Raw genomic sequence first — 24,274 nt, forward strand, 5'->3', positions numbered from 1 at the left:
TTCAATTCTCTCTCTCCCCCTTAGATCCTCTCTCTCCCCCTTCGATCCTCTCTCCCTCTTCGAACCTCTGTCCCCGTTCGATCCTCTCTCCCCTATCAATTCTCTCTCCCCCTGCAATCCTCTCCCCCCCTTCAATCCTCTCTCTCCCCGTTCAATCATCTCTCCCCCTTCGATCCTCTCTCTCCCCCTTCGATCCTCTCTCCCCACTTCAATTCTCTCTCTCCCCGTTCAATCCTCTCTCTCCCCCTTCCATCATCTCTCACCCTTCGATCCTCTCTCCCCCTTCGATCATCTGTTTCTCCCCCTTCCATCCTCTCTCTCCCCCTTTGATTCTCTCTCCCTCTTTGATTCTCTCTCTCCCGCTTCGATCCTCTCTCCCTCCTTCGTTCACCTCGCCCCCCTTCGATCCTCTCTCCCTCCTTCAATTCTCTCTCTCCCCCTTCGATCCTCTCTCTCCCCCTTCGATCCTCTCTCCCTCTTCGAACCTCTGTCCCCGTTCGATCCTCTCTCCCCTATCAATTCTCTCTCCCCCTGCAATCCTCTCCCCCCCTTCAATCCTCTCTCTCCCCGTTCAATCATCTCTCCCCCTTCGATCCTCTCTCTCCCCCTTCGACCCTCTCTCCCCACTTCGATTCTCTCTCTCCCCGTTCAATCCTCTCTCTCCCCTTCCATCATCTCTCGCCCTTCGATCCTCTCTCCCCCTTCGATCATCTGTTTCTCCCCCTTCCATCCTCTCTCTCCCCCTTTGATTCTCTCTCCCCCTTTGATTCTCTCTCTCCCGCTTCGATCCTCTCTCCCTCCTTCGTTCACCTCGCCCCCCTTCGATCCTCTCTCCCTCCTTCAATTCTCTCTCTCCCCCTTCGATCCTCTCTCTCCCCCTTCGATCCTCTCTCCCTCTTCGAACCTCTGTCCCCGTTCGATCCTCTCTCCCCTATCAATTCTCTCTCCCCCTGCAATCCTCTCCCCCCCTTCAATCCTCTCTCTCCCCGTTCAATCATCTCTCCCCCTTCGATCCTCTCTCTCCCCCTTCGACCCTCTCTCCCCACTTCGATTCTCTCTCTCCCCGTTCAATCCTCTCTCTCCCCTTCCATCATCTCTCGCCCTTCGATCCTCTCTCCCCCTTCGATCATCTGTTTCTCCCCCTTCCATCCTCTCTCTCCCCCTTTGATTCTCTCTCCCCCTTTGATTCTCTCTCTCCCGCTTCGATCCTCTCTCCCTCCTTCAATCACCTCGCCCCCCTTCGATCCTCTCTCCCTCCTTCAATCCTCTCTCTCCCCCCTTCGATCCTCTCTCTCCCTTCGATTCTCTCCCTCCCGCTTCGATCCTCTCTCCCCCTTCGATTCTCTCTCTTCCTCTTCGATCCTCTCTCCTCCTTTGAACACCTCAACCCCCTTCCATCCTCTCTCTCCCTCTTCGATCCTCTCTCCCCCTTCGATCCTTTCTCCCTCCTTCGATCCTCTGTCCCTCTTCGAACTTCTCTCCCATTTCATCCTCTCTCCACCTTCGCTCCTCTCTCCCTCCTTCGATCCTCTCTCCCCCTTCGATCGTCTCTTCCATTCGATCCTCTCTCTCCCCCTTCAATCGTCCACCCCCCCCTCGATCATCTCTTTCTCCCCCTTCAATCCTCTCTCCCTCCTTCAATCCTCTCTCCCATAGAAACATAGAAACATAGAAGATAGGAGCACGAGTAGGCCATTTGGCCCTTTGAGCCTGCTCCGCCATTCAATGAGATCATGGCTGATCATCCAAATTCAGTACCCTGTCCCTGCCTTCTCCCCATATCCCTTGATCCCTTTAGCCTTAAGAAATATATCCAACTCTTTCTTGAATATATTTAATGAACTGGTCTCCACCGCCATCTGTGGCAGAGAATTCCACAGGTTCACCACTCTCTGGGTGAAGAAATTCCTCCTCATTTCAGTCCTAAATGGCTTACCCCTTATCCTTAGACTATGACCCCTGGTTCTGGACTCCCTGGCCATCAGAAACATCCTGCCTGCATCTAGTCTGTCCAGGCCTAACAGAATTTTATAGGTTTCAATGAGATCCCCTCTCAATCTTCTATACTCCAGTGAGTATAAGCCCAACCGACACAATCTCTCCTCATATGTCATTCCTGCCATCCCAGGTATCAGCCTGGTGAATCTTCGCTGTACTCCTTCCATGGCAAGAACGTCCTTCCTCAGGTAAGGCGACCAAAACTGCACACAATAATCAAGGTGCGGTCTCACCAAGGCCCTGTACAACTGTAGCAAGCCATCTTTGTTCCTGTACTCGAACCCTCTTGGTACGAAGGCCAACATACCATTTGCCTTCTTAACCGCCTGCTGCACCTGCATGCTTACCTTCAGCGACTGGTGCACAAGAACACCCAGGTCTCTTTGCACTTTCCCTTCTCCCAATCTATTGCCATTCAAATAATAATCTGCATTCCTGTTTTTGCCACCAAAGTGGATAACCTCACATTTATCCACATTATAGTGCATTTGCCATGTTTCTGCCCAATCACCCGACCTGTCCCCCTTCGATTCTCTCTCCCTCCTTCGATCACCTCTCCCCCTTCGATCCTCTCTCTCTCCCCCTTCGATCCTCTCTCCCCTTCGATCCTCTCTCTCTCCCCCTTCGATCCTCTCTCCCCCTTTGATCCTCTCTCCAGCTTCGATCCTCTCTCCCCCTTCGATCCTCTCTCCCCCTTCGATCCCCCCTCCCGTTCGATCCTCTCTTCCCCTTCGATCCTCTCTCCCCTTCGATCCTCTCTCCCCCCTTCGATCCTCTCTCCCGTTCGATCCTCTCTCCCCCTTCGATCCTTTCTCCCCCTTCGATCCTCTCTCCCCCTTCGATCCTCTCTCCCCCTTCGATCCTTTCTCCCCCTTCGATCCTCTCACCCCCTTCGATCCTCTCTCCCGTTCGATCCTCTCTCCCTCCTTCGATCCCCTCTCCCCCTTCGGTCCTCTCTCCCCCTTCAATCCTCTCTCCCTCCTTTGATCCTCTCTCCCCCTTCGATCCTCTCTCCCACTTCGATCCTCTCTCCCCCTTCGACCCTCTCTCCCGTTCGATCCTCTCTCCCCCTTCAATCCTCTGTCCCCCTTCGATCCTCTCTCCCCCTTCGATCCTCTCTCCCCCTTCGATCCTCTCTCCCCCTTCGATCCTCTCTCCCATTCGATCCTCTCTCCCCCTTCAATCCTCTGTCCCCCTTCGACCCTCTCTCCCGTTCGATCCTCTCTCCCCCTTCAATCCTCTCTCCCTCCTTCGATCCTCTCACCCCCTTCGACCCTCTCTCCCGTTCGATCCTCTCTCCCCCTTCAATCCTCTGTCCCCCTTCGACCCTCTCTCCCGTTCGATCCTCTCTCCCCCTTCGATCCTCTCTCCCCCTTCGATCCTCTCTCCCCCTTCGATCCTCTCTCCCCCTTCAATCCTCTCTCCCTCCTTCGCTCCTCTCTCCCCCTTTCAATCTACTCTCCCCCCATATGAACCCCGGGCCTTCTCCGCTGGGAGCCGCGGAACGCATACTTGTGCAGGCCGCAGCCGCTGCCTCATTTGGTTCTGTGCATATGCGACAGGATCGAGTGCGCTTGTGCAGAGGGACCAAAACACTGCGGAAATAATGACAGTGATATGGTAAATGGTACAATTTTAAAGGGTGCAGGAACAGAAAGACTTGGGAGTGTATGTACACAATCGTTGAAGCTGCCAGGACAATTTGAGAAGGCTTTTAAAGAACTCTATGCTGTCCTTATGGGGTTCTTGGCTTTATAAATAGAGGCATGGCGTACAATAGCAAGGAAATTATGTTGAACCATTATAAATCACTGGTTAGGCCTCAGCTGGACTGTTGAGTCCAATGCTGGGTGCCACACTTTAGGAAGGATGTTAGGCCCTGAGAGAGAGTGCGGAGAAGATTTACTAGAATGGTTCCAGTGATGCAGGACTTCAGTTATGTGGAGAAGCTGGGATGATTCTCCTTAGAGCTGGGAGAGCTAAAGGGAGATTTAATTGAGTTGTTCAAAATCATGAAGGGTTTTGAAAGAGTAAATAAGGAGAGTGTTTCCAGTGGCAGATGGGTCGGTAACCAGAGGATACAGATTTAAGGTGATTGGCAAAAGAACCAAAGGTGACATGAGGAGAGATTTTATTACGCAGCTAGTTGTTAAAATCTGGAATGCACTGCCTGGAAGGGTGGTGGAAGCAGATTCAATAATAAATTTCAAAATGGAATTGGATAAATAATTGAAGGGGAATAATTTGTAGGACGATGGGGAAAGGGCAGAGGAGTGGGACATATCAGATAGCTCTTTCAAAGAACTGGCACAGGCTGAATGGCCTCCTTCTGTGCTGTGTCATTTTATGATTCTATGATGTGACTTACAGCCGTGTGGCAAGTCTTCTCTGACTGTATTACAGAGCTGGCGACTTATTGTTCTCTGTTCATGAGGTTGTCGCCGGTGTCTGCACGGTTCCCCAGATATACGCACATACTTTGGAAGGAAGCTTCCCCTGGAAAAGATTCCAGTTGTTGGCTGTGGCGTGCATGACTGGGCGGTAATTCATGGCAGAATTCAATGCATGTCTGCACCAGCTGACTTCATGGGCCACAAGTTTCAAGGTCATCGCTGCAAAAGGGGCATTGGTTTAGAACAATAGGGCTGATTACACAATCTGTGTACCAGCGTCACAAATGTGTAACAGACATGGGCAATTGAAGAATGGCGGGGAAGCTTTACATAAGAACATAAGAAATAGGAGCAGGAGTAGACCATACAGCCCCTCGAGCCTGCTCCACCATTCAATAAAATCATGATTGATCATCGACGTCAACTCCACTTTCCCGCCCGATCTCCATATCCCTTGATTCCCCAAGAGTCCAAAAATCTATTTATCTCAGCCTAGAATATAATCAAAGACTTAACATCCACAGCCCTCTGGGACAGAGAATTCCAAAGATTCACAACCATCTGAGTGAAGAAATTCCTCCTCATCTCAGTCTTAAATGGCTTACCCCTTATCCTGAGACTATGCCCCCTAGTTCTAGACACCCCAGCAAGGGTGGAATGCTGCCTACAATTTTCCATCCTGACAGTTCCTTGGGTTGACTTACTGTCATCCAATTCTGGCCTCTTGTGCATCCTCCACCCCACCATTGGCGGCCATGCCTTCAGCTGCCTAGGCCCTAATTGACGGGAATGGTAGCATAGTGATAACGTCACTGGCTAGTTTATCCAGAGGCCTGAACTAATGATCCAGAGACGTGAGTTCAAATCCAACCACGGCAGCTGGGGAATTTAAATTCAGTTCTGGGATAAAAAGCTAGTATCAGTAATGGTAACCATGAAACAATCGGATTGTCATAAAAACCCAGCTGGTTCGCTTAGGGAAGGAAATCTGCCGTCCTTACCTGGTCTGGCCTATACGTGACTCCAGACCCACAGCAATGTGGTTGAATGTTAACTGCCCTCTGAAATGGCCTAGCAAGTCACTCAGTTGTAACTAACTGCTACGAAACAATATAAGGATGAAACCCGACGGACCACCCGGCACTTTCTATGGACCCGGCAATGGCACACCCAGCCCAGTCGACCCTGCAAAGTCCTCACCAACATCTGGGGAACTTGTGCCAAAATTGGGAGAGCTGTCCCACAGACTAGTCAAACAACAGCCTGACACAGTCATACTCACAGGATCATACCTTTCAGCCAATGTCCCAAACTCCTCCATCGCCATCCCTGGGTCTCTCCTGTCCCACGGGCAGGACAGACCCACCAGGGGTGGCAGCACAGTGGTATACAGTTGGGAAGGCGGGGCCCAGGGAGTCCTCAACATTGACTCCGGACCCCATGAAGTCTCATGGCTTCAGGTCGAGCATTGGCAAGGGAACCTCCAGCTGATTACCACCTACTGCTCACCCTCAACTGATGAATCAGTACTCCTCCATGTTGAACACCACTTGGACGAAGCACTGAGAGTAGCAAGGGCACAGAATGTACTCTGGGTGAGGGACTTCAATGCCCATCACCAAGAGTGGCTCAGTAGCACCACTACTGACTGAGCTGGCCGAGCCCTGAAGGACATAACTGCCAGTTTGGGCCTGCAACAGGTGGTGAGAGAACCAACACGAGGGAAAAACCTACTTGACCTCGTCCTCACCAATCTACCTGTCGCAGTTGCATCTGTATTGGTAGCAGTGACCACCGCACAGTCATTGTGGAGACAAAGTCCTGTCTTCACACCGAGGACACCCTCCATCGTGTTGTGTGGCACTACCACTGTGCTAAATGGGATAGATTCAGAACAGATCTAGCAGCTCAAAACTGGGCATCCATGAGGCGCTGTGGGCCATCAGCAGCAGCGGAATTGTATTCCACCACAATCTGTAACTTCATGGCCTGACATATCCCTCACTCTACCATTACCATCAAGCCAGGGGACCAACCCTGGTTCAATAAGGTGTGTAGAAGAGCAGGCTGGGAGCTGCACCAGGCGTAAAAATGAGGTGCCAACCTGGGGAAGTTGCAACACAGGACTACATGCATGCTAAAAAGTGGAAGCAGCATACTATAGGCAGGGCTAAGCGATCCCACAATCAACGGATCAGGTCAAAGCTCTGCAGTCCTGCCACATCCAGTCGTGAATGGTGGTAGACTAATAAACAACTAACGGGAGGAGGAGGCTACATGAATATCCTCATCCTCAATGCTGGCGGAGCCCAGCACGTGAGTGCAAAAGAGAAGGCTGAAGCGTTTGCAACCATCTTCAGCCAGAAGTGCCGAGTGGATGATCCATATTGGCCTACTCCTGAGGTCCCCCCCAGCACAGAAGCCAGTCTTCAGCCAGTTCGATTCACTCCACATGATATCAAGAAGCGGCTGAACGCATTGGATATAGCAAAGACTATGGGCCCCGAAAACATCCTGGCTATCGTGCTGAAGACTTGTGCTCCAGAACTAGCCGAGCCTCTAGCCAAGCTGTTCCAGTACAGCTACAACACTGGCATCTATCCGACAATGTGGAAAACTGCCCAGGTATGTCCTGTCCACAAAAAGCAGGACAAATCCAACCTGGCCAATTACTGCCCCATCTTTGGTGGAGGAATTCCTAGAGTGTATACGGGATGGTTTCCTGCACCAATATGTTGAGGAACCAACTGGAGATCAGGCCATCTTAGACTGGGTATTATGTAATGAGAAAGGATTAATTAGCAATCTTGTTGTGCGAGGCCCCTTGGGTCAGAGCGATCATAATATTGGCCCAGAAATTAGGGTCCCAACGCGTGAGTACGCACGGGGTACTCGCGCGTGGACCCGATGGAAGTGCCGGTTTCTTGCATGCACTGCGCATGCACGGGAAACCGGCACTTCCGTTCCTCTGAGCGAAGGGGTTCAGAGGTCGAACACGTGCGCGCGGGAGTCTGCGCGTGCGCTTTGAACTTACATTTTTTTTACAGGTTTTTCCGTGAGGGTAAGTCTTCAGATTTTAGAAATGTAAAAACCAGGTATAAGGCCTGCATTTTAAAAGGTAAGTCGTCAATTAATTAAAATTAAAACATTTTTTCCACAGGTTTATTATTTTTAAATACTTTAAAGCAAGGTAAGTTTATTTTTAGCCCCGTTTTTCTTTAAAATTATTTTTTTCAAAAATTTAAATTATTGTTTAAAATAGTTATTTAATGTAATTTATAGTTTATTTAAAAAGTGTGATTTTTTAAAAAATTTATTTGAAGGTTATTTTGGGGGCCGTATATTCATAAGTTTAGACAGGTCTTCCTGTCAATCTTATGAATGGGCTTTTCCCTCCTCTGATTGGCTGCCCATGGCTCACGTGATCCCAGGGGACGCATCGCACTAACTATGCCCCTGGGACACGCAAGCACAGCGCGCCGGGAGTTGGAGCAGGCCCCGGAGCGGAATTCCATGGGAGCCTAGAGCACAACTGCCGGCGCGCAAGGTAAGTGCAGGTCGGGGGCTTGCATCCGCGGGAAGCCCCCGACCCGAATTTCTGGGCCACAATGATAGAAATCTTCATTAAGATGGAGAGTGAACTAGTTCACTCAGAGACTAGGGTCCTGAATTTAAATAAAGGAAACTACAATGGTATGAGGCGCGAGTTTAGTAGGATTGATTGGGGAATGTCACTCAAAGGGTTGACGGTGGATAGGCAATGGCAAACATTCAAAGATCGCATGGATGAACTACAGAATTTGTTCATCCCAGTTTGGCATAAAAATAAAACAAAAAAGGTGACTGAACCATGGCTAACAAGGGAAATTAGGGATAGCATAAGATCCAAGGAGAGGACATATAAATTGGCCAGAAAAAGCAGTAAACCTGAAGATTGGGAGCAGTTTAGGATTCAACAAAGGAGGACAAAGGGATTAATTAAGAGGGGGGAAATAGAGTATGAGAGTAAGCTTTCAGGGAACATAAAAACTGACTGTAAAAGCTTTTATAGATATGTGAAGATAAAAAGATTGGTGAAGTCAAGCATAGGTCCCTTGCAGTCAGAATCAGGTCAATTTATAATGGGGAACAAAGAAATGGAAGGCCAATTAAATACATACTTTGGTTCTGTCTTCACAAAGGAGGACACAAATAACCTTCCAAAGATGTCGGGGAACATAGGGTCTAATGAAAGGGAGAAACTGAAAGAAATCAGTATTTGTGGGGAAATGGTGTTAGGGAAATTGACGGGATTGAAGGCCGATAAATACCCAGGGCCTGATAATCTACATCCTAGGGTACTTAAGGAAGTGGCCCTAGAAATAGTAGATACATTGCTGGTCATCTTCCAAAATTCGATAGACTCTGGAACAGTACCCATGAATTGGCGGGTAGCTAATGTTACCGCACTATTCAAAAAAGGTGGTAGAGAGAAAACGGGGAATTACAGACCGGTAAGCCTGACATCGGTAGTGGGGAAAATGCTGGCGTCCATTATAAAAGATGTAATAGCAGAGCACCTGGAAAACAGTGACCGGATCGGACAAAGTCAACATGGATTTACATAGGGTGAATCCTGCTTGACTAATCTACTGGAATTTTTTGAGGATGTAACTGGTAGAATTTATAAGGGAGAACCAGTGGATGTGGTGTATTTGGACTTAAAAAAGGCGTTCGATAAGGTCTCGCATAAGAGATTAGTGTGTAAAATTAAGGCACATGGGATTGGGGGCAAGGTATTGACTTGGATAGAGAACTGGTTGGCAGACAGAAAGCAAAGAGTTGGAATAAACAGGTCTTTTTCTGAGTGGCAGGCAGTGACTAGTGGGGTACTGCAGGGATTGGTCCTTGGACCCCAGCTATTCACAATATATATTAATGATCTAGATGAGGGAACTAAATGTAATATCTCCAAGTTTGCAGATGACACAAAGCTGGGTGGGAGTGTGTGCTGTGAGGAGGATGTGGAGAAACTCCAGTATGATTTGGACAGGTTGGGTGATTGGGCAGAAGCATGGCAGATGCAATATAACGTGGATAAATGCGAGGTTATCCACTTTGGTGTCAAAAACAGGAAGGCAGATTATTATCTGAATGGCAATAGATTGGGAGAAGGGGAAGTGCAATGAGACCTGGGTGTCCTTGTGCACCAGTCGCTGAAGGTAAGCATGCAGGTGCAGCAGGCGGTTAAAAAGGCAAATGGTATGTTGGCCTTCGTAGCGAGAGGGTTTGAGTACAGGAACAAGGATGTCTTGCTGCAGTTGTACAGAGCCTTGGTGAGACCACATCTTGAGTATTGTGTGCAGTTTTGGTCGCCTTATCTGAGGAAGGATGTTCTTGCCATGGAGGGAGTGCAGCGAAGATTCACCAGGCTGATACCTGGGATGGCAGGAATGACGTATGAGGAGAGATTGGGTCGATTGAGCGTATACTCGCTGGAGTTTAGAAGAATGAGAGGGGATCTCATTGAAACTTATTAAATTCTGAAAGGACTAGACAGACTGGATGCAGGAAGGATGTTCCCGATGGCCGGGGAGTCCAGAACCAGGGGTCACAGTCTAAGGATAAGGGGTAAGCCATTTAGGACAGAGATGAGGAGGAATTTCTTCACCCAGAGAGTGGTGAGCCTGTGGAATTCTCTACCACAGAAGGCAGTAGAGGCCAATTCATTAAATATATTCAAGAAGGAGTTAGATATATTTCTTAAGGCTAAAGGGATCAAGGGATATGGGGAGAAGGCAGGGACAGGGTACTGAATTTGGATGTTCAGCCATGATCTCATTGAATGGCGGAGCAGGTTTGAGGGGCCGAATGGCCTACTCCTGCTCCTATCTTCTATGTTTCTATGTTTCTATGTATCAGTCTACTCTCAATCATCAGCAAAGTGATGGAAGGTGCCATCGACAGTGCTTTCAAGCAACACTTACTCACCAATAACCTGCTCACTGATGCCCAGTTTGGGTTCCATCAAGACCACTCGGCTCCTGACCTCATTACAGCCTTGGTCCAAACATGGAGAAAGGAGCTGAATTCCAGAGGTGAAGTGAGAGTGACTGCCCTTGACATCAAGGCAGCATTTGACCAAGCGTGGCATCAAGGAGCCCTAGTAAAACTGAAGCCAATGGGAATGGGGGGGGGGGGGGAAACTCTCCACTGGCTGGAGTCTTACCAACACAAAGGAAGATGGTTGTAGCGGTTGATGGTCAATCATCACAGCCCCAAGGCATCGCTGCAGGAGTTCCTCAGGGTAGTGTCCTAGGCCCAACCATCTTCAGCTGCTTCATCAATGACCTTCCCTCCAACATAAGGTCAGAAATGGGGATGTTCGCTGATGACTGCACAGTGTCCAGCACCATTCACAACTCCTCAGATAAGGAAGCAGTCCATGCCCACATGGAACAAGACCTGGACGACGTTCAGGCTTGGGCTGATAAGTGGCAGGTAACATTCGTGCCACAGAAGTGCCAGGCAATGACTATCTCCAACAAGCGAGAGCCTAACCACCTCCCCTTGACATTCAAAGGCATTACCATTGCCGAATCCCCAACCATCAACATCCTGGGGGTCACCATTGACCTGAAACTTAACTGAACCAGCCACAAAAGTACTGTGGCATCAAGAGCAGGTCAAAGGCTAGGTATTCAGCGGCGAGTATCTCACCTCCTGACTCCCCAAAGCCTTTCCACCATCTACAAGGCACAAGTAAGGGGTGTGATGAAATACTCTCCACTTGCCTGGATGAGTGCAGCTCCAACAACACTCAAGAAGCTCGACACCATCCAGGGCAAAGCAGCCCGCTTGATTGGCACCCCATCCACCACCTTAAACATTCACTCCCTCCACCACCGGCGTACTGTGGCTGCAGTGTGTACCATCTACAAGATGCACTGCAGCAACTCGCCAAGGCTTCTTCGGCAGCACATGCCAAACCCGCGACCTCTTCCACCGAGAAGGACAAGGGCAGCAGGCGAATGGGAACACCACCACCTCCAAGTTCCCCTCCAAGTCACACATCATCCTGACTTAGAAGTATATCGCCGATCCTTCATCGTCGCTGGGTCAAAATCCTGGAACTCCCTCCCTAACAGCACTGTGGGCATACCTTCACTACACAACTGCAGCAGTTCAAGAAGGTGGCTCACCACCACCTTCTCGAGGGCAATTAGGATAAGCAATAAATGCTGGCCTTGCCAGCGACGCCCACATCCCATAAACAAAATAAAAAATAAATAAATCTCTGGAATTCCCTCCCTCCCTAAACCTCTCCAACTCTCTTCCTTTAAGATCCTCCTTCAAACCCATCTCCATGACCAAGCTTTTGGTCACCTGACTACTTTGTCTACTTCTTTGGCTTGGTGTCAATTGTTGTTTGATTATGCCCCATGAAGTGTCTTGGGATGTTCTACTACGTTAAAGATGCTATATACATGCAATTTGTTGTTGTTGTAGTTGCATTGCAATTTTGTTGCGTTCGAGTCTAATTTAGCCCTTTATTTTGATTTTTGTTCTTTATCTCTTTTTCCTGCCTACCATTCAAGGGAGTTTCATTGTCATTGGCTCCGCACCTGGGACGTGGTCCTCCTGACCTGTGACACACCATTCACCTGCTTTTCCACCTCTTCCCATGCAGCCTGCCTTCAGAGGAGGGTGTCCCTCGGCCCAAACGATGACGGCCCTCCTTCCTCTTGTTTCCCTCAGCAAGACCTCGAGAGATATGTTAGAGAAGGGAGCAGTGCCTCCAGCTTGTTGGGCTGAGGGAAGCCTTTCAGAGCCCATGGACATTCTGAAAGATGCCGCCTTGCAGTAATTCTCACAAGGAAGAACTTGCGACCACAACAGGAAATGTAGGTGCCCTTTTTAAACCACAACAGCTGCCCTTGTGACTTCCCAGACTTCATTAAAGCTTTTCTAGACTTGGGCAGTGTGGATATTACTTATTGCTCACGAAAATAAATATATAATGAGAATAAATGTATGGTTTATAACCCATAGGTGTTAGGCGTGGCTCAGTGGTAGCACTCTCGCCTCGGAGTCAGTCGGTTGTGGGTTCAAGCCCCACTCCAAAGACTTGAGCATATAATACAGGCTGACACTCCAGTGCAGTGCTGAGGGAGTGCTGCCCTATGGGAGGTACCGTCTTTCAGATGAGACATTAAATCGAGCCTCCATCTTCCCTCTCAGGTGGACGTAAAAGATCCCAAGGCACTATTCGAAGAAGAGCAGGGGAGTTATCCCCAGTGTCCTGGCCAATATTTATCCCTCAACGAACATCACAAAAACAGATTATCTGGTCATTATCAACAATGCTGTTTGTGAGATTTTTTTGCTGTGTGCAAATTGGCTGCAGTGTTTTCTACATTACAACAGTACAAAGTACTTCATTGGCTGTAAAGTGCTTTGGGATGTGCTGAGGGTGTGAAAGGTGCTATATAAATGCAAGTTCTTTCTTTTTTTAAAGAGTGGGTTGGCCTGAATACTCACAAGAAACAGAGCCAGGAGGGAGTTACGACCAGATTTCGGAGTTGGACCTTTGTCGTACAATGTATTACAATCAATCTGAGGATTGAGAACTGGAGCCCTGAGATAACAAACTGGGATACTAACATTTTGTCCAAGATTCCTATTTCTGCTATTTTAACAGAGAAATTCCCTCACTTCTTCTAAGTTCCTGTGCGTTGCTCTATAATTTTATCACTCCTTGTTTAAGCTTACTGACTAACAGAGGGTTTTTGCATCTCTTCACCCCATCCAATTAGTCCCACTCCCCCGCTCTTTTCCACATAGCCCTGCAATTTTTTCCTTCCAAGTATTTATCCGATTGCCTTTTGAAAGTTCCTATTGAATCTGCTTCCACCGCCCTTTCAGGCAGCGCATTCCAGATCGTTGCAACTCGCTGCATAAAAAAATCTCTCCTCATCTCCCCTCTGGTTCTTTTGCCAACCACATTAAATCTGTGTCCTCTCGTTACCAACCCTTTCTTATTTACTCTATCAAAGCAGTTCATGATTTTGAACGCCTCTATTAAATTTTCTTTAGCTTTCTCTGCTCTAAGGAGAATCATCCCAACTTCTCCAGTCTCTCCACCAGACACAAAATAATCATGAAATGTTGGATTGTGGTTAAAAAAAAAATGTATGTCCTTTGGGGAAGGGAACCTGTCATCCTTTCCCGGTCAGTGCCACATGTGACTTCAGTCTCACACTATGTGGTTGACTCTTAATGCCCTCAGGGCAACCTGGGATGGGTAATAAATACAGCTGTACCAATGTAACCCACGTCCCAAGAACAAGTAACAAACCCTTCTGTCTGATTCTGCTTTATTACTTCTCCTTAGTGTGAATTGTTTTTATTTTTAACTGTCCCACTTAGATGCTCCCTTTTTATTCTATAAAGAGGGAGTGAAAGCAGAGAAAAAAATACTTTAATATCAAAACAAGTCCTGATGAATCATAGAATCATGGAATGATACAGCACAGGAGGAGGCCATTTGGCCCAGCGTACCTGTGCCAGGTCATTGAATGAGCCATCAGTTAGTCCTACTCTCCTTTTCTTTCCCCATAGCCCTGTATTTTTTCCCTTCAAGTATTTATCCAATTCCCTTTTGAATATCACTATTCAATCTGCTTCCACCGCCCTTCCAGGCAGTGCATTTCAGAACACACCAACTCGCTGTGTAAACAATGTTTCCTCATGTCGCCTCTGGTTCTTTTGCCAATCACCTTAAATCTGTATCCCATGGTTACCGACACTTCTGGCACTGGAAGCAGTTTCTCCTTATTTACTCTATCAAAACTGTTCATGATTTTGAACACCTCCATCAAATCTCCCCTTAACCTTCTCTGCTCTAAGGAGAACAACCCCAGCTTCTCCAGTCTCTCCACATAACTGAAGTCTGGTACCATTCTGGTAAATCTCCTCTGCACTCCCTCTAAGGACCTGACACCCTTCCTAAAGTGTGGTACCCAGAATTGGACAAAATAGCCCAGCTGAGGCCTAACCAGTGATTTAAAAAAGATTTAACATAAATCCCTTGCTCATGCACTCTATGCCTCTATTAATAAAGCCAAGGATCCCATATGCTTTTTAACAGCCTTCTCAACTTGTCCGGCGCCTTCAAAGACTTGTGCATACACCCCCAGCTCTCTCTGTTCCTGCACCCCCTTTAACATTGTATTGTTTAGTTTATACTGCCTCACCTCATTCTTCCTAAAAATGTATCAATTCACACTTCTCTGCCATGTGACTGCCCATTTCACCAGCCTGCCTATGTTCTCCTGAAGTCTGTCACTATCCTCCTCATTGTTTATTACATTTCCATGTTTTGTGTCATCTGCAAACTTTGAAATTATACCCTGTAGTCCAGGTCATTTAGATCAAAAAAAAGCAGTGGTCCTAATACCGACCCCTGGGGAACACCACTGTATACTTCGCTCTAGTCTGAAAAACAACCGTTCACCACTACTCTCGCTTTCTGTCCCTTAGCCAATTTTGTCTCCACTCTGCCACTGTCCTTTTAATTCTATGGGCTTTAACTTTTCTACCAAATCTATTATGTGGTACTTTGTCAAGCACCTTGTGAAAGTCCATATACGCAGCATCAACTGTACTACCCTCATCCACCCTCTCTGTTACTGAATCAAACAACTCAATCAAGTTAGTCAAACACAATTTGCTTTTAACAAATCCATGCTGACTTTATTTATTAGCCCATACTTTTCCAAATGCCAATTAATTTTATCCTAGACTATTGTCTCTAAATGTTTTCACACCCTGACGTAAGGCTGTCTGGCCTGTAGTTGCCAGGTTTATCCCTCTCCCCTTTTTTAAACAAGGAAGTAACATTTGCAATCTGTGAGTTTGACTGAAGATTCCAGTCACTTTGTTACAATAGTTCTGTATTAGAATTTCTACAAGCAAATGCCTCCCTTCTCCCTCCCTCTCTCTCACACACATTGATTCAGTAATAGCTACTGCCATTGATTTATGGTAATCAATTAAGTTAAACTGGGTTTTTATTACATGATTTTTTTTAGCATTGTTTTGGGGGAAGCTGTTACCCAGAGGTCGTGATAATAGACCCGATCGATACCTGACCTCTGGAAGTGGCACTGCCCCCGATGTGTTGGGTGTCTAAACACAGTAATGCCTTCCCTTCAAACCCCAGCGACTGAAGAATACACTGAGAGGCAGCACAGCCGACTGTTCTGAAGCTCCTCACGTCCCTCATTATCTGTACAGTGTTAGTAATATCCCCAGTCAGGGGCAATGGGGGAGGGGGAGTGAAAACCCAATGGTAGCTGAGAGTGTTGCCTTGTCTGACTAATGTACATTCACTTTCATTTCCCAGTCAAATCCTTCATTTGGGTCTCACTATGAGTCTATGATCAATGTGTCTGAATGTTTGTATTCAAATATATAGTTTCAGTGCACAATCCCCTCTCCCCTTCTGACAGTCTAACCCTGCCTGAGTCTGTCTCTCCCTCTATGTTCCTTGGGTCCCTCTTATCTCAGTCTCCTACCCTTTTTATATGTCTCCCATATGCTTTTCATTCTTCACATGTCTGCTCGTTGGAATGATTTAAGATTTTTTCTCTCCGACTGCTAGCTGAGTCTCACATGGGAGCGCACAGCCATCCCAAACCAGTGCCCCAGATCAAACCAGTGTCCCAGTCCAAACCAGTGCCCCAACCCAAACCAGTGCCCCAGATCAAACCAGTGTTCCAGATCAAACCAGTGCCCCAACCCAAACCAGTGCCCCAGATCAAACCAGTGTTCCAGATCAAACCAGTGCCCCAACCCAAACCAGTGCCCCAGATCAAACCAGTGTTCCAGATCAAACCAGTGCCCCAACCCAAACCAGTGCCCCAGATCAAACCAGTGTTCCAGATCAAACCAGTGCCCCAACCCAAACCAGTGTCCTAGATCAAACCAGTGTTCCAGATCAAACCAGTGCCCCAACCCAAACCAGTGCCCCAGATCAAACCAGTGTTCCAGATCAAACCAGTGCCCCAACCCAAACCAGTGTCCTAGATCAAACCAGTGCCCCAACCCAAACCAGTGTCCCAGTCCAAACCAGTGCCCCAACCCAAACCAGTGCCCCAGATCAAACCAGTGCCCCAGATCAAACCAGTGTCCCAGTCCAAACCAGTGCCCCAACCCAAACCAGTGCCCCAGATCAAACCAGTGTCCCAGATCAAAGCAGTGTCCCAGATCAAACCAGTGTCCCAGTCCAAACCAGTGTCCCAGTCCAAACCAGTGCCCCAGTCCAAACCAGTGCCCCAACCCAAACCAGTGTCCCAGATCAAACCAGTGCCCCAACCCAAACCAGTGTCCTAGATCAAACCAGTGTTCCAGATCAAACCAGTGCCCCAACCCAAACCAGTGCCCCAGATCAAACCAGTGTTCCAGATCAAACCAGTGCCCCAACCCAAACCAGTGTCCTAGATCAAACCAGTGCCCCAACCCAAACCAGTGTCCCAGTCCAAACCAGTGCCCCAACCCAAACCAGTGCCCCAGATCAAACCAGTGCCCCAGATCAAACCAGTGTCCCAGTCCAAACCAGTGCCCCAACCCAAACCAGTGCCCCAGATCAAACCAGTGCCCCAGATCAAACCAGTGTCCCAGTCCAAACCAGTGCCCCAACCCAAACCAGCGTCCCAGATCAAACCAGTGTCCCAGATCAAACCAGTGTCCCAGTCCAAACCAGTGTCCCAGATCAAACCAGTGTCCCAGATCAAACCAGTGTCCCAGTCCAAACCAGTGCCCCAACCCAAACCAGTGCCCCAGATCAAACCAGTGTCCCAGATCAAAGCAGTGTCCCAGATCAAACCAGTGTCCCAGTCCAAACCAGTGTCCCAGTCCAAACCAGTGCCCCAGTCCAAACCAGTGCCCCAACCCAAACCAGTGTCCCAGATCAAACCAGTGCCCCAACCCAAACCACTGCCCCAGATCAAACCAGTGTCCCAGATCAAACCAGTGTCCGGGCACAGTGGGATTCGCAAAGGGGGGGGGGGGGTGTTGCTGGCTTTGTCTGTGTACACCTGGGGGTAGGTGGGGGGAATTAATGGCCAAAGCAGGGTTAGGTGAGCTGGCGGCTAAAGGCATCTGACAGTAACCTGTTTAGTAGGACACCGTGGAGTGAAGAGACGGAGTAAGATTGAGGTAGACAGGAAGCTCCAAACACATTGGCGAAACCTTAGATTTATCGAATTATAACAGTGTGTGTGAGATCCAGAAAACAATGGTTCGGTATCAATTCGGAGCGATGTAACCATTCGCCACCATTGAACAGACGGCCAGCAGAGCACAGCTCGCCCGTTTCTAAGCACAGTTCTGTTATATCTACTACCGTGGCGAGGAGATCTTCTAAATAGCACAGTGAAGCAACAAGGAACATCTAAACACTCGATAAACCAGAGTCAGTGGGACTGAGGACTGTATTCGACACGTTAAATAAATCGACAGGATATGGACTATCGATTTAGTCACCTACACACATCACCTCCTCTCTATCTCCCTGCTCTGATTCTATCTCTTAAGCTGTCTGAGATCCATGGTGCATATTAAATAGGGCTCAGAAACCCCTCACCCCTGCCCGTTAGGGGTCGGGAACAAACTTTAATTGAATTCACATCAACCTTCCATTGTACAGCAGTCCCTCAGTGAGACAGTCTCACCAAACCTGCCCCCGGTGTCTTCAGCCTGTCAGCGTCGTGTGTTCCCGTTTGCGATCTATCTCCTCCACTAAACTAGATTTCATATACATATCAACACATCGATATTCGACATATGTGGAACGGTTTTAAAACTCACCTTTTACTCTTCTTTCTCTCTATGGTCACTTCAAACAATGTTCTGAGGTTTAAATCACCAAATCCTGCTCCTTTTGGACTAGAGTTCCTTTGTGTGTGTGTGTGTCTTGGCGCGGGGTAGTGTAATATAATCCTATAGGCACAGAAGCCTCAGGATCTCTTGCACCGATTCCTCTCGCTCCCGTTAGTTAAAGGTGTCCCTCCAGCGATCCCCTATCTCCGCGCTGCGATGGAATTCTCCAGCTCAAGTGTTTTGGATCGACTGACTGTGAATTGCCTGTGATTGCTGCCACCGCCTGGGTGGGTGTCTACTTGCGCCTGGTGAATGTTGGGATGACACCATTAAGCCTGTGTGTGCGCTGGCTGGGATTTACTCAGCCGAAGCTTCTGTCCTGTAGTGCTGACATCACACACACATCGCTGTTTCCCCTGTAAACCCCTCTCTTTGGCCTTTAGGTCATTTGTGCCCGTGTGTATTATTATGTGTTGGGGGGAGCCTAATCTGGCTTTGGTCAGCCATCCCATGGCTCTGTCTAGCTGCCCTCGACCTCTCGCTATCCTTTCAGATTCCAGTTTTATTTATTTCGCTGTATTGCTGGCTGGCTTTAATATACTTTGGTTTTTTTCCCCAGATGTTTCATGATGTTCACACGTTTCTTTGTACCTTGTTTGTACCGGCACTGTTCCCTGACTATTTCGCGGTTCCAGCCAGAGCCCCAAATCTGTATTTCTCCCCATAGCCAAATATAGCTGCTATCCCATTCTACACACTGGGGTCGGTATCTAGTGGCGTATACCTCGCCATCTGTGTATCCGGATACAGACACAGACAATGGACTGATACCATGTGGAGCAAACTCCTGTTTAAATATCTGGTGAATCAGCAACTGAGCATAACTTGGGAGCAAAGTCAGTTTGGCCCAGAATTTGCTGGGACAGCACATCTGGGAAATCGTTCGATTTTTTTCCCTCATCCTTCAGCTGGAAAAAAAATTGCGCTGCAAATTGCTGGGAGTGGGAGTTGGTCGCAGGGCACCTGGGACCGTGCAGAACAACCGGGCCCATCCATGGTCCAGCTCACCAACCAATGAGATTTAAGGACTAGGAAAGAAACAGAATTATGGAGCAGGAAATATGGGGAATTGGAGTCAGATCAGGTACAGAAAGAGAAATAGAGGGAAAGAAAGATTGGATTAAGAGAGAAAACAGAAAGGAAAATCCTCTAGGATTTTACTACCAGCAGGAATGAGATTCCACCATTTCAATTATTCCCTTTCTGGGCTGGAGAGTTTGAGTGGCAGTGCAGGAACATAAATCTCATCAGTTAAAGGCCTAACTCATAGGGCGGTTGACGGCACGATCTCGTTTTTGTGAAGCTAATGGTGGAGTGGCGCAAATAATCCAGCAATTTGTGACAATTCGCAACTCTTCCTCGCCACAAATTGCTTGGTTGTTTACACACCAATAACAGTGTGCGTATTAAACTCACCATCACTGTCCCAGCAAATTCTGGGCCATTGTGATAGACAGCTACATAGACAGACAGATAGATAGATTATGTTGATGTGTAGCCCACTGGATAGCTAACTGAATAGATGGAGGACTGGCTGGAAAAAGGATTCGATAAATGGTTGCTTGGTGAGATGAATGGATGGATTGATAGAAAGAAAGAGACAGACATACATACTTACATATATACAAACTAAATACATAAGTACATGCATACTTAAATACATACATATGTGCATACGTGCATAATTCCATACATGATTACATATATACATATACATATTGCATATATATTTACATACATACTTGCACATACACACATAGTTACATGCATCCATACTTACATGCAGATATACATACATACTTACATATGCAATTACATACATACTTACATACATAATTACATACATACATACATACTTACATACATAATTACATACATACATACGTAATTACATACATACATACGTAATTACATACATACATACATACAAAAGCAAAATACTGCGGATGCTGTAAATGTGAAATAAAAACAGAAAATGATGAAAATACTCATCAGGTCAGGCAGCATCTGAGGAAAGAGAAACAGAGTTAGCGTTTCAGGTCGATGACCTTGCGTCAGAGCATACTTACATGCATAATTACATACACACTTCGTCATCATTCATCCTTCAATATTGAAGAAGACAGCTGGAATATTATCTCATGTTTTGCAGTGAGTTTATAGATTTTTTTTGCCACACTCTCTCCACACTCTCTCCACACACTCTCTCCACACACTCTCTCCACACTCTCTCCATGAGCATGTTGTTTCCACTTATAGACGTCGATTTTTCATTGTTTGAGTCGCTTATAAGCAATTTTTATATCTCTTTTACTGTCCACCACAGAATCGTTTCCCAGTTGTCAATGCTCTATAAAAGATCTTCTTTGGGATTCGTTCATAAGACATTTGCACCAGATGATGATTAGTGGGGTGTAATCCCTGTTTGGGGTTGGTTAGAAGAGTGCACCATCTTTTTAAGGCTGATAGTCATGATGAATTGCAGCAAACTGTTGTAAGTTGGTTTATGATTGCCATATCATACATTTATATATCATCCTGGCAGTGGGACACAAGAGCAGTCAACAGTAACTCAGAGTTCACAAACAAGTTCTTCCAGCATCTTTGTTTTAGCTTGTAGTCTTCTACGGTTGAAGAACTGCCCATCAGTCCTGAATCTGATCTCGCCTCCTATTTCGAGATTATTGAAAGCCACAAGAAGCATAGCCACAAACAAAACGCTGAAGAGTAATGGTGCAAGGACACATCCTTGCTTCACTCCATTTGTAATGAGGAAGGAGATGGAATTGTTCCCATCTTCCATCACTCGAGCTATCATGGAATTATTTAAATATTTCAATTAATTTGTCTGGACCCAAACTTGGAGATGAATTTTACAGAGACCTTCTTTACCAACTGTACCAAATCCCTTTGCCAGGTCAACAAAGGCAGAGTAGAGGTCCACATTTTGCTCTCTACATTTTTCCTGGAGCTGTCTGGCTGTGAAGATCATATCAGTTGTGCCTCTTCCTTTTTAAAATCCACATTGACTGTTGGGTAGGATTGTTTTCAGCAACATGTTGAATAAAGCAATTGAGCATCACTCTTACAAGGATGCTCACAGCAATGATAAGTAAAGAGATATACATACCTGCATACATAATTACATACATAATTACATACTGTAGGGGGTGGTGTGGTTGGCGCGTGCGCCCAGTCAGTTATGCCCCTGACTGTTTGTGAGCGGTTCAAATCGCTCCCACGCCCCTGGGTTCTAGACACCGGACTTAGGTACAGGTGGCGATACAGAGAAGACTTGAGTAGACAGGTGGTTTGGATGTAAGAAAACCAAGATTTTATTAAAATAGAAATTAACACAGCCTTACGAGAAGTTACTAGTATAAAATTACAGGCAAATACAAAATAACTATACTTATACAGGGAATGGGGAACACACGGCACATTGAGGGAAAACAAACTATCTTAACAAGTACACTTCACACCTAATCTCAGCCTATTACCATCTCGTCTAGCTTCGAACACCTTTTATTGTCTCTTTCTCTGCTTTTGTTTCTTTTACTTCTTTTGTCAGATCGCAGATTTTCTTTCCAGTTTTGAAGAAGGGTTCGACCCGAAACGTCAACTCAAATTTCTCTCCACGGCTGTTGCCTGACCTGCTGAGTTTTTCCAGCATTTTCTGTTGTTATTTCGGATTTCCAACATCTGCAGTATTTTGCTATCGTAGCTTAACAATCCCCTTATCCTTATTCCACCCCTTATACCTAACTAGATTAAGCTATGAGGGGCCAGAATTCATGCTCACCAATCCAAATTAAAGCCAACTGTTAACGAGTGCGAGTTTTGAAGTCTGGTCTCTGGTCCTTCTAGGTACCCCGTCGCCATGTGGTCTTTGGGGGCGCGGTGCTGGGTCTGCTACTGCGACACACCTTCTCCCCTCTGCTGCCGTCGTCATCTCGTCGCGATGGGTTCTCCTCTTCTTCTCCCTCGGGTGGTCGTCGGTGGCACCGTTGTGCCTTCAGGGCAGTTGGCAGTTTTAACTGCCTAGATTTTCCTACCCAAGCTTAAGAATGCTAGTCTATTCGTCGTGGCATGGCTACCTGCGTTCTTGCAGTGTTCAACGAGATGCCTGTTTTCCCAAGCGTCAGCTTATAACTAGGCGCTTGGTTTTCTTATCGATATGTTTTTCGCTGCCCTGCTCTGCCCTTATCGAGCTGTTATCGTCTTCTTCGTCCCTACTCGTCTCGTCTCGCTGGACTACTGTACAAGTCCTGGGCTACCTGCTCAACTTCGTCTTGCCCCTTTCTGCGGCCTGGGCATCCTGGATGGCTATGGACTTGGGTCTCGTTCCCCTCCCCTGCTGTTGGTATGGTGTAACTGGTTACTGAAAATCTGCTACTGGGAGAGAACCCACCATGAGGCCAGGGCATGAGTACGAGCGGCAGCCCAAGAGGCCGGAGCCACGAGAGCAGAGCAAGAGCCAAGAAGAGCAGAGAGCGATTGCTACCCAGGGCCTTCAGTTATACTCCTCACGAAAAATCTTATCTGCGCGCCAAATCAGGTTAGTTCATTGTTCCAATCTTGGCGGGCTAGTTTAAATAATTGTAGCAATCTAAACTAACTGTTTTTAGATGGCCGTTGATCACACCTACTGGCCTGATGTCTGAGCTGTATTGTTATTAATGCATTTTGATTGGCCTGTCCAGCCTCGATGGCTTCCTTAAGCTGTTTCCGATTATTTATGCAAACAACTTGATGGCCGCAAGTATAGGCCTAACTGGTTTTGGTCTGTCTATGATTTGGCTTAATGCATATTCAAAGTTCTGTCTGCTTTCAAAATACAAAAGTCCTTCTTCACAGAAACTGCATTTTAGTTTTCGATTTCCCCAAAAGCTGCTTGTGCCACAGAATCCAAGCTTTTAAAATCTTGCAGGCTTTTGGTCACGAGGTGCGGACACCATCTTTGGGTGCCCTTTTTAAAAATGTCCATGCAGTGTCCCTTTTATTAATAATAACCTTTGGGGAAATGTGGAAATTTTGCGAATCTTACAATACCTACTTAAATAGTTACATACATAAATAGACTTGCATGCCTACATACATACATGCATATTTACAAACATAAGGTGATACACTTTGGTAGGAAAAATAGAAACATCACCTACACCTTAGAAAATAAAAAAACCTGAATAGGGTAGAAGAGCAAAGGGATCTCGGAATACAGGTGGACATATCATTAAAAGCAGCATCACAGGTCAGCAAAGCAATTAAAACTACTAACAAAGCACTGGGATTTATTTCTAGGGGTATAGAATTCAAAAGTAGTGAAGTTATGTTAAACTTGTATAGGACCCTGGTCAGGCCATACTTAGAGTACTGTGCACAGTTCTGGTCTCCATACTATAAAAAGGACATAGAAGCACGGGAGAAAGTGCAAAAAAGTATGCATGGATGGTAGCAGAACTGAGAGGTTACAGCTATCGGGAAAGATTGAACAGGTTGGGGCTTTTTTCTTTAGAAAAGAAAAAACTTAGAGCTGACCTGATTGAGGTCTTTAAAATTGTGAATGGGTTGCACAGGGTAGATGTGGAGAGAATGTTTCCACTTGTGGGATAATTCAAAACTAGGGGCCATAAATACAAGATAGTTACTAATAAATCAAATAGGGAAATAAGGAGACATTTCTGCACAAATAGATGTAAACGGATATGATATAATTGGAATTACGGAGACATGGCTCCAGGGTAGCCAAGGCTGGGAATTCAACATCCAGGGGTATTCAATATTCAAGAAAGACAGGCAAAAAGGAAAAGGAGGTGGGGTAGCATTGCCGGTTAAAGAGATTAACACAATAGTAAGGAAGAATATTAGTTCTGATGATGTGGAATCTGTATGAGTAGAGCTGAGACATACCAAGGGGCAGAAAACGTTAGTGGGAGTTGTATACAGACGCCCAAACAGTA

General features: G+C 46.8%; 1 protein-coding gene and 1 pseudogene across 1 annotated transcript in view; both read right to left on the reverse strand.

The window, feature by feature from the left end:
- The window catches only part of LOC147106579 (uncharacterized), a 90,635-nt pseudogene extending 85,512 nt beyond the window's left edge, over positions 1–5,123 (reverse strand).
- Positions 1–18,572, reverse strand: part of LOC147106578 (excitatory amino acid transporter 2-like) — a 354,111-nt gene extending 335,539 nt beyond the window's left edge. Inside the window, exon 1 of the mRNA XM_086007551.1 lies at positions 18,243–18,572. The gene's annotated coding sequence lies outside the window, so the exon portion shown is untranslated. The remainder of the gene's footprint in view (positions 1–18,242) is intronic.
- Between the last annotated feature and the right edge of the window lie 5,702 nt (positions 18,573–24,274).

This window comes from Somniosus microcephalus, chromosome 15 (assembly GCF_052327205.1).
Source record: "Somniosus microcephalus isolate GS21.2 chromosome 15, FLI_Smic_1.0, whole genome shotgun sequence".
Taxonomy (NCBI): Eukaryota; Metazoa; Chordata; class Chondrichthyes; order Squaliformes; family Somniosidae; genus Somniosus; species Somniosus microcephalus.